The sequence below is a fragment of the Hemitrygon akajei genome, chromosome 11 (genome assembly GCF_048418815.1).
Source record: "Hemitrygon akajei chromosome 11, sHemAka1.3, whole genome shotgun sequence".
Classification (NCBI taxonomy): domain Eukaryota; kingdom Metazoa; phylum Chordata; class Chondrichthyes; order Myliobatiformes; family Dasyatidae; genus Hemitrygon; species Hemitrygon akajei.
Window position 1 is genome coordinate 22,555,806 of NC_133134.1, and position 14,677 is coordinate 22,570,482.

Consider the following 14,677-nt stretch of genomic DNA (forward strand, 5'->3'; position numbering starts at 1 on the left):
AAATGAAAGCTTTGACTATCTTCTAAATGGAGGGAAAATGCAAAAGACTGAGACACAAAGGGACTTGGGAGTCCTTGTGCAGGATTCCCTAAAAGTTAATTTGCAGGTTGAGTCTTTGGCGAGGAAGGTAAATGCAATGTTCACGTTCATTTCAAGAGAACCAGAATCTAAAAGCGAGGATGTAATGTTGAAACTTTATAAAGCACTGGTGAGACCTCACCTGGAGTATTGTGAGCAGTTCTGGGCCTCTTGTCTAAAGGATGTGCTAAAACTGGTGAGTTCAAAGGACGTTTATGAAAATGATTGCAGGAATGGATGGCTTAACATATGAAAGCCATTTGATGGCCCTGGACTAGAATTCATAAGAATGAGGAGTGATCTTATTGAAACCTATCAAATGGTGAAAGGCCTTGATAGAGTGGATGTGGAGACGATGTTTCCTATGGTGGGAGAGTCTAAGACCAGAAGACACAGCCTCAGACTAGAGGGGCATCCTTTTAGAACGGAGATGAGGAAGAATTTCTTTAGCCAGAGTGGGGAATCTGTGGAATTCTTTGCAACAGGCAGCTGTGGAGGTTAAACCTTTATGTATATTTAAGGCAGATATTGTTTGGTCAGGGGATGAAGGAATGCAGGGAGAAGGTAGGAGATTGGGGCTGAGAGGAAAATTGGATCAGCCATGATAAAATGGTGGAGCAGACTTGGTGGGCTAACTGGCCCAATTCTGCTCCTGTGTCTTACAATCTTATAGTAAGTCGGATAGTAACTGATTGTATTTATCAAGGTTTTTTGTTTAATGTATTGGATCCCACTGAGTATTTTGGATGCCTGAATAGAAATGTCTGGGCCTCAGAAGTAGGCTATGGTCAACCAGTTCCAAAGTTGAAATTATTTACGCAGGAGATTCTGCAGATGCTAGAAACCTTGAGCACTCACAAAATACTCAACAACTCAGCAAGTCAGGCACTATCTATGGGGAGAAATAAACAGTCAAATGCTTCAGAGACCCAAAATATTGACAACTTATTCCCTTCGATAGACGCTGCCTGAGTTGCTGAGTTCCTCCAGCATTTTGTGTTGACGGTTATTTGTTCCCTTAACTGCAATTATAATACTCTCCAGTAGAGGAAGCTACATCATTTAAGAAATTATTTTCAGTTAATAGTTATGTAGAGCTTTGTAAACATGAGATCCTAAAAGATCAATTTTATAAATCAGATTACAGGAGAAATCCAATAATGTATATTTACAGATTCATTTAGTAAATTTATGTAGGTCTGGTACAGAGGTCTAACAGGAACAGTTTTTATTACTATGAGAAAGGCAGAGGAATGGATAATCCTCTGAGGAGCTCTAAAGGACGGGTGATAGGGAGGAGGGTACGGCTGACGGATTGAAGGCTTCAGTGTGTATAATATTATCATGTTGTTTCAATTAAAGCAACATTAGTCCCCAGTGCTGTGGCCAAAATAGGAGTTAGAATTATGTAGCAGTGTGTTTCCACTTTTCAAAATATAGAAAGGTAAGGCAGATTGGAGAGAATATTATACACTCAGTGGCCACTTTATTAGGTACAGGAGGTACTGTATTCATTCAGTGCTGTGCATTCAGAGATGCTCTTCTGCACACCGCTATTGTAACACATTTGAGTTACTGTCAACTTCCTGTCAGCTTGAACCAGTCTTGCTATTCTCCTCCAACCTTTCATTAAGAAGGCATTTTCACTCACAGAAACTGGATGTTTTTTTTTGTTCTTCACATCATTCTCTGTAAACTCTAAAGCCTGTTGTGTGTGAAAACCCCAAGAGGTCAGCAGTTTCTGAGATACTCAGACCACCGCGCCCCCCCCCCCCCCACCCGGCGCCAGCAATCATTCCACAGTCAAAGTCACTTACATCACACTTTGCACTAGTTTGAACAACAGAACTTCTTGACGGTGTCTGTAATCTTTTATGTATTGTTATGCTGCATCATGAATGGCTAATTAGATATTGGCGTTTAGAAACAGATATACACGTGTACCTAGTGAAGTGAGCATGGAGTGCAGGTTATGGATATGCTTTTATTTAAAAAAATAAATGAATTAGTCCATTTAGTTGCCTACAGTCGTGCTGTGTTCATACAGAATGAGTAACATACTGTAGATCTGTGTTTGCTCCAGCTGTAGTTGCTGACTTTTTCTCTCTGTCACAGCTGAGCCACGTAGCAAATCTGAGTGAATCTATTCAAATGGTAAGTAAAATCATTAAACCTTTGCATCAGGTTTCACTTTCTCCCTCCTCTTGGGTTTAACCTCCCATCATGCAGAGAACTTGAACAGATAAATGAGATGTTTATCTTCCACATTGCTAACAAGGAATTAAAAATCTTTGCTGCCTGTTTTAATCGTACACCATCAATGTGGGCAATTTAGCGATTATATTGAAGGACGGGGAAGAAACGCTTGCATTTTTAACTACTTACATGACTTTAAATCATTGTAAATCATGTCGTATACAATTAAATGTAATCCCTTTTGTAATATAGACAGCTTACAGTAATGTGCACACAACAAGCTCTCATGAAACAGGAATATGTTAGTAACCAAATAATATATTCCAATGATGCTTTGTGATGTTGTCTAAAGACTGAGTATTGACCAAGACTTTGGGGATGTTCTGCCTGGGGATTGTTTGCCTTTGCCTAAGGTTGCAAGAGGGTCTTATTTTAACATTTTTTTTAAAAATCCATCAATAAAAATTGAAGTGAAAGGCTCGGTTTTGTGCTTGAATCCCAGCAGAGACACTGGAGTCCACAACACCCAGACTCCGATACAAGGATGCCATCAATTGACCATCAGCTTTGAATGCCTGTTTTACTAATCTGCTCCTAATGACTATATTTCATTAACAGCAACTCAAGAGCTTTGAATGCTTAAATCTGCTTGCTGCAGAATACCTGAAAAGCGCATTATTCTGTGTAATTATCAAAGTGGTATATGTGTCATGAGTCAATATTGCATTTATGTTCTGATTTTCATTTTGTGTGGAGAGTGTATTTTAAAAAATGTCTTCAGTGTAAATATTCATGTAGATTATTATGTCACTTAGAGTCATAGAACAACCCTTCAGCCCAAAAAGTCCATACCAGCCATGGTGCCCACCCAGCTCAAGTCAAATCACTTTTTATTGTCATTTCGACTATAACTGCTAGTACAGTACACAGTAAAAATGAGACAACGTTTTTCAGGACTGTGGTGCTACATGAAACTGTACAAAGACTATACTGAACTACGTAAAAACAACACAGAAAAAAACTACACTAGACTACAGACCTACCCAGGACTGCATAAAGTGCACAAAACAGTGCAGGCATTACAATAAATAATAAACAAGACAATAGGCACAGTAGAGGGCAGTAAGTTGGTGTCAGTCCAGGCTCTGGGTATTGAGGAGTCTGATGGCTTGGGGGAAGAAACTGTTACATAGTAGCTAGTACCAATGTCCTGCATTTGCCACATATCTCTAAACCCCACACCTTCTTGTGCCTCATAAATTATTCTATTGTACCAGGCTCAACCATTTCCTCTGGCAGCTCATTCCGTATATTACCACCCTCTGCATGGGGAAGAAGTTACTGTTCGAGTCCCTTTGAATCTTGTCTCCTCACCATCAATTTATGCCCCCTTGTCTTGGACTCCCTTTCCCAGGGATAGCAACTGTTACCATCCACCCATCATGACTTTATATGCCTCTGTAATGTCACCCCTCATTCTCCTGCACTCCAAGGACTAAAGACCAAGCCTGGCCAACCCCTCCTTGTAACTCATGTCCACTAGTCCTCGCAACATCCTCAAATCTTTTCTGCACTCATTCCAGTTTAATCATCTTTCCTTTAACAGGGTGAGCAGTCAGGTAGACAATACTCAAAGTACCATTAAACTCTGAATAAGTAGAACATATTTTTTTGGTAGGTTGGTATCACAGAATTTGGGAACTATTCTATGCTGTGTTTGTGCTTTACGTCAAGACTCCCCCAAATCATCATCCTCATCTCAGCCTTTCAGGGCATCTTTCTATTCCCCTTTTCTCTTTGTCCCTTTTGAAAAGTATCTAAGCTACTTGCCTAAAGCAAAAATGAAAAATGGTAGAATTACTCAGCAGAATTAACATTTCAGTCCTTTGGCCTTTCACCTGACAAAAAGGCATTAACTGTTTCTCCATAGAAACTAAATATTCCCAGCAATTTTTAAAATATAATTCTTCAAATCTTTTCAGGAACAGCATTTTTGTTTTGCTTTTCAAGCCATAATTTTAACAATTCTGAATCAGGAATTTTCTCATTTCCCATTTAATAACTATCTCGTATTCTTGACCCTTGGCAATGAGCAGTCCCTACGAATGTCAATATTCTACCGCATCTAACATGCCCAATCATAGTCTTGAAGTCCTCTAACCAGGCCACTGCCTATCTTCGCTGATAACAAAATTCTCATATTTCATAATAACTATTTAATCCAGTATTACCAGAGTGATTTTTTCCCTGTCTCTATTGCATTTCCATATCCTTTTGGTATGGAGGCAATAACTTTGAGCAGTATTCCACTTCTGCATCCCTCAAATCATGGTGACTAACTCAGTAAACTAATAAGGTTTCTATAAAAGTTCAGACTAAATTTAAAAATTTGTACGGCTAACAGAAGTAATCCCAGTGGATTGTTATCAGTTTAATTCATTTGCTGATCTGTGATGCTGCCTTTAATCATTTATTCTTCTCTAACTCTAGATCCTTGCTATGCTCGTCCACCCCATTCAGCTTTTAAAAAATTATTTCTAACTAGATACTGCGGAAGCTTTTTTCTCCACAGGTGCATCACCTCACCTGTCCACTCAGCTGCTTATTTTATAACATACAATTCCAATTTGAAAGTACATCTCCGCCTTGCTCCCCCCCGCCATCCCCCACCCACCACACGAACTGGAGAGCTTGAAAGTATCTTCACCTCTCTACAAAACAAGCATCTGGGCGGTCTCTTCATAATTACAGGAGACATCAATCATGTTAACCAGCAGGGTATTTTATCCAAATTCCACCATGTCCACTAGGGGAGCAAACTAGACCACCTCTCTATAATGTTAATCCCAACATAACAGCCACTGCTGAAAACTGAGAAACCATCACTGTACGGCCTAAAGAGGCAACCTCTATGCTTCAGAACTTTTTTGGATGGATAACTGGCACATGTTTAAGGACGCTGCTACATACAGAGAAGACGCAGCCCTTGGGGTCTATGCCTTATCTATTATCTGTCAACAAGTGCGTAGACGATATTGATACCTCAAAAATGGTGAACAAACGGCCAACCAGAAGCCCTAGCTGAATGCACAGGAGTGCTCCCAACTAAAAGCCCAGGTTCCTGCCTTCAAGTCCAGTGACAAAACAGCTCTTGGAACAGCCAGAAGAAACCTTACCCTAGGCACCAGGAGGACAATGGCCGCCTACGCACAAAAGACTCAGAAATGCTTATCTGATAACGCTGCCTGGCATACATGGCTGGGCATCAAGGGCATTACAAACTACACGAGGAAAAACAGCATCAACTGTACCAGTGACGCCTCCCTCCCCGACACTCTGAACAATTCTTATGCACGCTTCGGGGCATGCTGCATAATGCCGGCCGTGATAGCTACCCCCTTCCCGGCTGAGCAGCCACGGTCTGTGATAGCCGTAGGAGCGAGAAGGACTCTGCAGAGAGTCAATCCCCGTAAGGCAGCTGGGACAGACAATATCCTAAGCCAAGTACCTGGGGAGTGTTCATAGCAGCTGATGGATTGTCCTCATGGATATCTTCAACATCTCACTTATCCAGGCTGCTATCCCCACATGCTTCAAATCAACCATCATCAACCCTGTACTAAGGAACTCTACAGCTTCAGGACTGAACTACTGCCGGGTGGCACTGACACCAATCATCGTGAAGTGCTTTGAATGGCTGGTAATGACATATATCCAAACTCTATTCTTGCCACATTGGACACTCACCAATATGCTCTACAACAGATGCCACAGCATTAGTTCATGCAACTACCCCTGACACACCTAGAAGACGAGGATATTTGGGTCAGAATGCTGTTACTGCATTTCATTTCGGTATTCCACGCTATCGTCCCACGGACCTTGACTTCCTTTCTTTTTTTCTACCCTCTGAGGAGGCTGGAGAGAGCTGGACTTTGCACCTCCATGCTCACGTCATTCTGCAGATGCGCAGGAGAGCACATCCTAACAAGCTGCATCACTGCTTGGTACGGAAACTGCACTGCGGCAGTCAGGAGGGCTCCACAACAGGTAGACACAACTGCCCAATGCATCACTGGCACCAGCCTACCTACCTGTAAGGACGTATATAGAAAGGGGCTGGAAAAGGGCCAGTAACATCATGAAGGATCCCATCCCACTCATAGACATAGCATCCACATCAGGACAACCAAGGAAAAAATTTACTTTCCCTGAGTCATAAGGCTGATCAACACCTCCACCCACTAACTCCTCCACTACTTTATTATTTCCTGTCAGTCACCTCATGTGCGGCCTAGTGTAATTTTATGGACATGCAACCTATGTATATAAGCTATTTTGTACAGTATATTTATACTTATTGTGTTCTTTATCTTTTGTGTTTTTTTTTAAACTGCATTGGAACCGGAGTAACAATTATTTTGTTCTCCTTTACGCTATGTACAGGAAATAATAAGCAATCTTGGATATTGCACTATTTCATTGTCATATTGGCCAAAAGCCTGCAATTCTCAGCCCTACAGTGATGTTTGGATCCCAAAAGTAAATTTAAAATAAAATAATAGGGTGTGTGTTTTTTTGTATTATAGCTTTTAGCTATGGCAGGAGCATTCTTGTAAATGAATCTTTAAACTGAGGCCCCATGAATGCAATGCAGCAATACTATGCCACTGACCAAGCTAATCAAAACATCCTACAAATAATTCTATATCCAATAAACTTGATAAATGTTTTGTCGTGTCTAGAGTGGTGCTAGACAATGGAATCAGAATCAGGTTTAATATCACTGGTATATGTCACAAAATTTGTTGTTTTGGGGCAGCAGTACATTGTGATACATAATAAAAACTATAAATAAGAAATATATATACTGTATAATTAAATAAGTCATGCAAAAAAAAAGTGTGGTTGTGTATCTGGAGTCATTGGCCATTCAGAATGGAAGAAGCTGTTTCTGAAATGTTGAGTGTGTACCACCTCTTTGGTAGCAATAAAAAAAGAGGACATGTTCTTGGTGAAGGGGATCCTTAATAATGGATACTGCCTTTTGAGGCATCTTATTTTGAAGATATCCCCGATGATGGGAAAGCTAGTTCCCATGATGGAGCTGTCTGAGTTTACAACCCTCTGCAGCTTTTTCTGATTTTTGTGCAGTGGCCCCTCCATACCATACAATGATGCAACCAGTTAGAATGCTGTAAAATCTGCAGAAGTTTGTGAGAGTCTTTGGTGACATAACAAGTCTTCTCAAACTCATAATAAAGTATAGCCACTGTTATGCCTTCTCTGTAATTGTATCAATATGTTGGGCCCGGATAGACCTTCAGAGACGCTGACACCCAGGCATTTGAAACATCTCGCCCTTCCCTCAATGAGGACTGGTCTGTGTTTCTTCAACTTCCTTCCTGAAGGTCACAATCAGTTCCTTGGTCTACTGACACTGAGTGCAAGGTTGTTGTTGTGATACCACTCAACCAGCCGATCTATCTCACTCCTGTATGCCTTGTCATCACCATCTGAAATTCTGCAGATTTATAGGTGTTTGAGGTGTGCCCAGACACACACAGTTATTGGTGTAGAGTGGTGGGCTAAGCACACACCCTTGACATGTGCCAGTGTTGATTGTCAGCGAGGAGGAGATGCTATTTCTGATTTGCTCAGGCTGTGGTCTTTAGATGAGGAAGTCAAGGATCCAGTTACAGGGAGGGGTATGGCAGGTAAGGTTTGGAGATTATTGATTAGAACTGAGGGTATGATTGTGTTGAAAGTTGAGCTATAATCATTAAACAGAAGCATGACATAAGTATTGCTATTGTCGAGGTAATCTAAGGCTTAGTGGTGAGCCAGTGAGGTTGCATCTGCTGTAAACCTATTGTGGCAACAGGCAAATTGCAGGTCTTTGGTTAAGCAGTAGTTGATTCTGGTCCTGACCAACCAGTCAAAGCATTTCATCACAGTAGATGTAAGTGCAACTGGGCAATAGTCACTGAGGTAACTTAACTTGCCCTTCTAGGACATTGGTATGATTGTTCCCCTTTTGAAGCAGGTGAGGACCTCTGACTGCGACAGTGAGAGATTGAAGATATACTTTAACATTCTCCCATTGGTTGGCACAAGTTCTGAGTGCCCTACCGGGTACACCATCAAGGCCTGATGCCATGTGAGGGTTCACCCTCTTGAAAGATGTTCTGACACAGCTTCTGAGACAGGGGATCACAGGGTCACCAGACGCCGCAGGGACTTGTACAGATGTAGTTTTATTCTGTCTTTGAAAGTGTGCATAAAAGGTGTTGAGCTCATCTGGGAGTGAAACATTACGGACATTCATGATGTTTAGCTTTGCCTAATGGTTGGAGGAGGCTCCATGGGCACATCCTATCAGCAAAGATGGTATAGCTAAGCACATAAGAGTAAAAGGCAAGGCTAAAGTCGTATGAAGAAATGATTAGCACAATAATTGGGTCACATTGTCAGGAATAGGAAGTGGAATATCTGATGAGAGATGAAGATCAGATGGCCCTTGGTGTCCTCTGGCTTGCAAGTTTTGGAAGAAGTGGTGGATAGTTCAACTGTGCAGTGTGCATGGAACAAACATGTGCTCTTGGAATCATGATATAAGCTTTCTGACTTGCCAAAGGGTCCGTAGTTATAATTATGCTAAGAGCAAATAGATGAGAAAGGATAAATGAGGTCCCACTAGGGATCAATGTGATTGTTTATGTGTGGAGCCACAGGAAAATGGTGAGGTGTTAAATGAAAACTCCTCCCCTCCATTCACTGTGAAGAAGGTCACGGAAGCTGGGAAGTTTGGGTAAAGTGAACAGTGATGTCCTGAAATATATTGACTTCATGGAAGAGGAGGTATTGGCACGTAAAGTTGGACAAATCCTTGATACCTAACCAAGTATACCCTAGGATATTTTGGGAAACAAGAAAAAAATTATTGGAGCCCTGTTGGCCATTAGTGACATCATGGAAGACAGAAGAGTGGCTAACCTTTTACTGGACTGTGGGAAATGTTGTAGAAGAGAGACCCAGAGATTCAAGTGCATAATCCCCTGAAAGTGCTGACGGAGGTGTGGACAGCCCAACGAAGAAGGTGATTTCGACATGCTGGCCTTTGAGTCGGGATACTGAGTGCAAGAGTTTTGATGTCATTTACATCTGTACACGGCATTGGTGAGACCACATTCGGGTGCAGAAAAGATTCGCAAAGATGTTACCAGGACTGGAGGGCTTGTGTTATAGGCAGAAATTGGACAGAACATGCAGTCCTGCCCCTAGATGAAAGGAGGCCAAGTGGAGACCTCGTAGAAACTGATAGCATCATGAAGGGCATAGGTATGGAGAATGGTCACAGGTAGGTGAGTCTAAGACTAAAAGATACAGGCATAATGTGAGAGGGATGATTTAAGGAGAACTCTGGGGGAGGGAGCAAGATTTTCACACACAGGGTGCTGGGTATATACAATGAGTTGCTAGAAGAAGTGGTAAAGGTGGCAACAGTTATAATGTTTAAACACATGTAGTTGTGTGATGAAAGGGAAAGCGTTAGAGGGTTATATTCAAATGTAGTCAAGTGGCACCAGCTCAGATAGTCACGTAGGACTGTGTGGATTACTTGCACCAAAGGGCTTGTTTCTGAGCTGTTTGATGGAAATTATTGGATGACCTATTAAACCTGTGGTTTTCCCCAGTTAATGACCCCTAAGAAGAGGTCTCTATTTGAGCTGACTAAATCTTTGTCATGGGTAATCCCCAGCTGGTTAAGAAATGTTTGTGTCTTTCGTGTGTAATGCCCTGGTTCATATTTTTGCTGCTCTGCTGTATGTATTTCGTTCAGCAGTTCTGTAAGAGCTGTCTGTTCTGTTTTCAGCTTGTTTGGGTTATTGTGGAAGATGAGGGATGAGGAGAAATATGTGCCATCTAATTAGGATAGTAGAGATTTCTCTCTGGTGAGGGACACTAAGGTTGGGCTTGAGGCTTTTGTTTGGGGGAAGATGAAGAGAGAAGACGCTGGAGAGAAGATGTCTTAGGATTCGACCCGGAGGAGACTGTGATTCAACGAAGCCAGGGGTGAGATTGATCAAGGATCCGTGAATATGACGAAAATTTGAGCTCCGACTTGTGCATGTATGACTGTTTAAAATGGACCCTTTTTGTTTTTCTTTACTAACCCTTAAGATTCGTAAATATAATTCCTTGAATCATGTGTGATGTACTGTCTGTTATTTCACGGCACTGAATCTGTAACAGGGGAGCAAATTACACAGTATCCACACAAACTGGGTTTGGGGTGGGAGAACCGTCACAATCTCACGGGTTTGGCGGGACCAGAGACTGTCTTCCCTAGACTTGCACAGCCAAGGAAACCAGGAGGGTTTCACATGCCATTCCAGTTAGATTCCATCAGACTCTGCAAAATAAATAGAGGGCCCTCCTTTCTATTTCGTTTCTATTATTGTAATTGCTATATCTGTTTCTATTTTACTGGTGTAGTTTGTTTGTATTGGTTTGGGTGTTTAGTGTTGGTAGGTGAGATCCAAAGTTGTTTGATGTAATATAACACAAAGACAGTGCCATATTGAATTGCTCCAGAGAACAGTGTATGTTTCTTTAAAATCTGTTTGCTGCTGTTAGAACTGTTTTGAGATGCTAGTTCCCTTTTTCTGCATCGTCAATGCACACCGAGTGAAGGAAGTGTGGTTTTGATATGCAAACACCAAATCATTAAGGTGCTGCAGCTGGAGCATCATATATTAATGTCAAACCAAATGACAATATCACTGACATCCAGTGAATAGCATATTCATCAATTAACAGTGCACCCGTACGGAAAAATCCAGTTTGAAAGATTTAACAAATTTATTTCAGTGTTCTCTCCATTCTTTTGTAGTATAAGACACAGGAGCAGAATTAGGCCATCTGACCCATCGATTCGAGTCTGCTCCGCCATTTGATCAAAGCTGATTTAATATCCTCCTCAACTCCATTCTCCTATCTTCTCCCCATAACTGTTTGATACCCTTAGTAATCAAGAACATATCAACCTCCACTTTAAATATACCCAATGATATGACCTCCATAGCCGTCTGTGGCAATAAATTCCTCTGTTAATTTTTTTTTACATTCTTTTGAAAATAAGTGATAGTATAAATGCACAATGATGTAATATCTTGAATTACGACTGTCAATTTCTAGAAAACTTTGCTTTCACCTTATTTTAATGATGTTTTCTCAAGAGTAAACAACTGAGCAGCAGTATCCTCCTTTTTTTGAGCGCTCATAACAATCCTACTTTACAAGTTTAAACAAGCTAATTACACACAGTACCACTCTACATAATTTGACAGATAGCATTTCTGACATGTATGTGTGGGTTGTTTGTGACACATCTCGAATGGCTTTGACGAATTTATTGAATTTGGGAAGTGGCGGGTAGGTGGTTGAATTTTAAGCTTGTTGACCTGCCCTCCCAATAATCCATTAGACAAAGGAGGGATTTCAATGGGGATTATGTGCTAACTCTGTTTGACAGTATCTGTAGCGAGGGGCACTGTCAACAGTCTTGTCAGTGCTGAACAGACATGTCATCCATCAGTGACAGTGACTCATTAGAGCTCCCTAGTACAAGCACTGTGTCAATATATTAGTGAATAATTCACATATGGCAACAAAGCATTATATTGCTGAAAAAATGGTCAAATTCTAAAAAAATTAGGTGATAAATTTGAGTGCATGTCCTGTTCAAATACAAGTCTTCATTTTATTCTCTTCTGGATGTGAGAAAGTATTTCTCATTCCTCTATAACTTCAAGATTCAAGATGGTTTATAGTCCGTACAGAGGCTACAGGAGAACGAAATGATTGTTACTCTGAGTCCAATACAGCATAAAAAAAACATTATCTTAAAAAAAAAGAAAAATGCTAAAATTTAAAGCAATCCTATAAAACACAATCTAATTGTTATATGCATAGGCTGATTGTATGTACATACATAAAGAGATAAGGATATGCTCTCTATGTATTGGTGGTGGTGATAGGGACCATAAATGGTTACTATAAAGCAATATAGTTGCTGTTTGAGGTTCTTTGCAGCCGCGAAGCTTTCAATATGATCACAATTCAGGCATATTTGATGCTTTGTTCCTCCACTGGGAAAAGTGACATGGGCATTCTTCTTACTGTAGCGAGCCCAGGCAGTGGCACTAATACAGAATGGTATGACAACATGGGAGGGGTTGCTGCAGGCTAGAAAGAGCCTCCCATTTAAAAGCTAAAACCACTCTCGCCTTGACAGCCCTGGGCTGTACTTTTTATGCCCATGATGGTGAGGCTAAAGTTGTAGCTGAAGCAAATAACATTCTTGTGTCTGTCCACGGTCTCCTCTACTGCCATGATGTGGCAGAATTTGGGTTGGAGGGGCAACTCTTCATATTCAGTCCGGTCAAGATGGCATCAGCAAGTAAGGCTACCTTTGGTGCCATCTCCAGAAAGTTCACAAAACTGTTTCTTTCACTTCTTCTATGTCTTTTTATTTCAAATGCGTCTCTGGTACTGTTTAGAGCCTGCAATCTACAGTTTGATTGATTGAGCAATCCGGCATTTTGCTCTCTCCGGGCAGAGAAAGGAGAAACACCTTAGGGATGGGGTGTGAGCCCATGGGTGACTCCATTCCTCACCGAGTAAAGCAACGAGGGCAGATTGAAATGTCAAGGCGAGTGCAGAAGGTGAGCGAGTGTTCAGCACTGTCCGCAGGCCCCTCGCTTGCTGCTGCCAGCGAAGGTGTCAGTGCTGCTCCTGACGGAGGGCCCCAGTGTTTGAATGGTCTCTGTCTCCCTTGGTGCTGTCAGAAGATGATACCAAAGTTCTGTCTCTATGATTTGTGGATTGGACTGTAGTTCATGTGGACTCTTGCAGTTTTATGTTTTTATATTCTGTGCTTTCACCCATTCTTTCTCGTTGCCATTTGCGTGATTTGTCTGTATTTTTATTGTGTGAGAGGGAGCTTGGAGTTTGATGTTCTTGTTGCTGTTTGCGCGATTTGTTTTTTTTTGTGCGGGAGCAGTTTGTGGTTTGATTTTTTTTGTTGCCATTTGCACAATTTGCTTTTTTGCGTGAGGGGGTTCGATGTTTTTCTTTGAATGCCTCCATGGTTTTCTGTGCTTCGTGGCTGTCTGGAGAAGACAAATCTCAGTGTTGTATACTTCATGCATACTTTGATAATAAGTATACCTTGAACCTTGGGGAGCCTCCAGTCTACTGGCATAAACATTGATTTCTCTAACATGGAAATTTCAACTCCCCCCTCTCTTTAGTCCATTCCCCATTCTGGTTACCCTCTCAACCCCATCTCTTCTCTTTACCTGCCCATCACCTCTGTCTGATTCCTATCCTCCTTCCCTTTCTTCTATGGTCCCGTCCTCTCCTATTAAATTCCTCCTTCTTCACCCTTTTACCTCTTTCATCAATTGTCTCTCGGCTTCTTACTTCATCACCCCTCTCACCTGGGCTGACCTATCACCTGTTAGCTTTTACTCCTTCCTCTCCCCCTAACTTCTCATTCTGTCTTCTGCCCCCATCCCTTCTATTCATGATGAAAGGTCTTCACTGCCTTTTCCCCTTCATAGACCTGCCGAGTCCCTGCAGCACATTGTGTGTGTCCACCTCGTAGATACTGCGCGACTTAGAGTTCATTCGGCATTTTGTGCGTGTTTGTCTGTGTCGCCCTCCGCGTTGAATCAAAAGTCCCTCACTCATTGCTGTTTAGTTAAGCTAAAACTGGAGATTCTCTTTGTGCCTAACCTCAGACGATGGAACTCTTGACCACTTTGAATGTACCTGTTCAATTTATTGCAACAGAATAAGAAATAGGAGCTGGAGTAGGCCATTATCACCCATTAAGCCTGCTCTGCCTTTCAATAAAATGATGATGGCTCCCCAGAAAACTTAATTCACTTGCTATGCAAAGTCTATCTGTGTCTTTGTGGTAAACTATGTATACCTGTCTGGACACGCCCCTCTGCTGACTGCTCCTGTGGCTCCTCCCACAGACCCCTGTATAAAGGCCGTTGGAGGCACTGCTCCTCCCTCAGTCTCCAAGATGTCGTGCTCCCTTTTGCTGTTAATAAAAGCCTATCGTTCACTTCCAGTCTCCGAGAATTATTGATGGTGCATCAGTCTTAAATATATTTGATGAGGTAGTCTCTTCCATGGACAGAGAATTCAACAGATTCATCACTCTTTGGGGAAAAGCATATCTCAGTCCTAAATCTAGTCCCCCAAATCTTGAGGCCATGTCCCCTAGTTCTAGTCTCACTTACCAGTAGAAACAACTTCTATGTTTCTATGAGATCCCTTCTCATTCTCATGCAGATAACATAGTCCCAGACAACTCCATGTC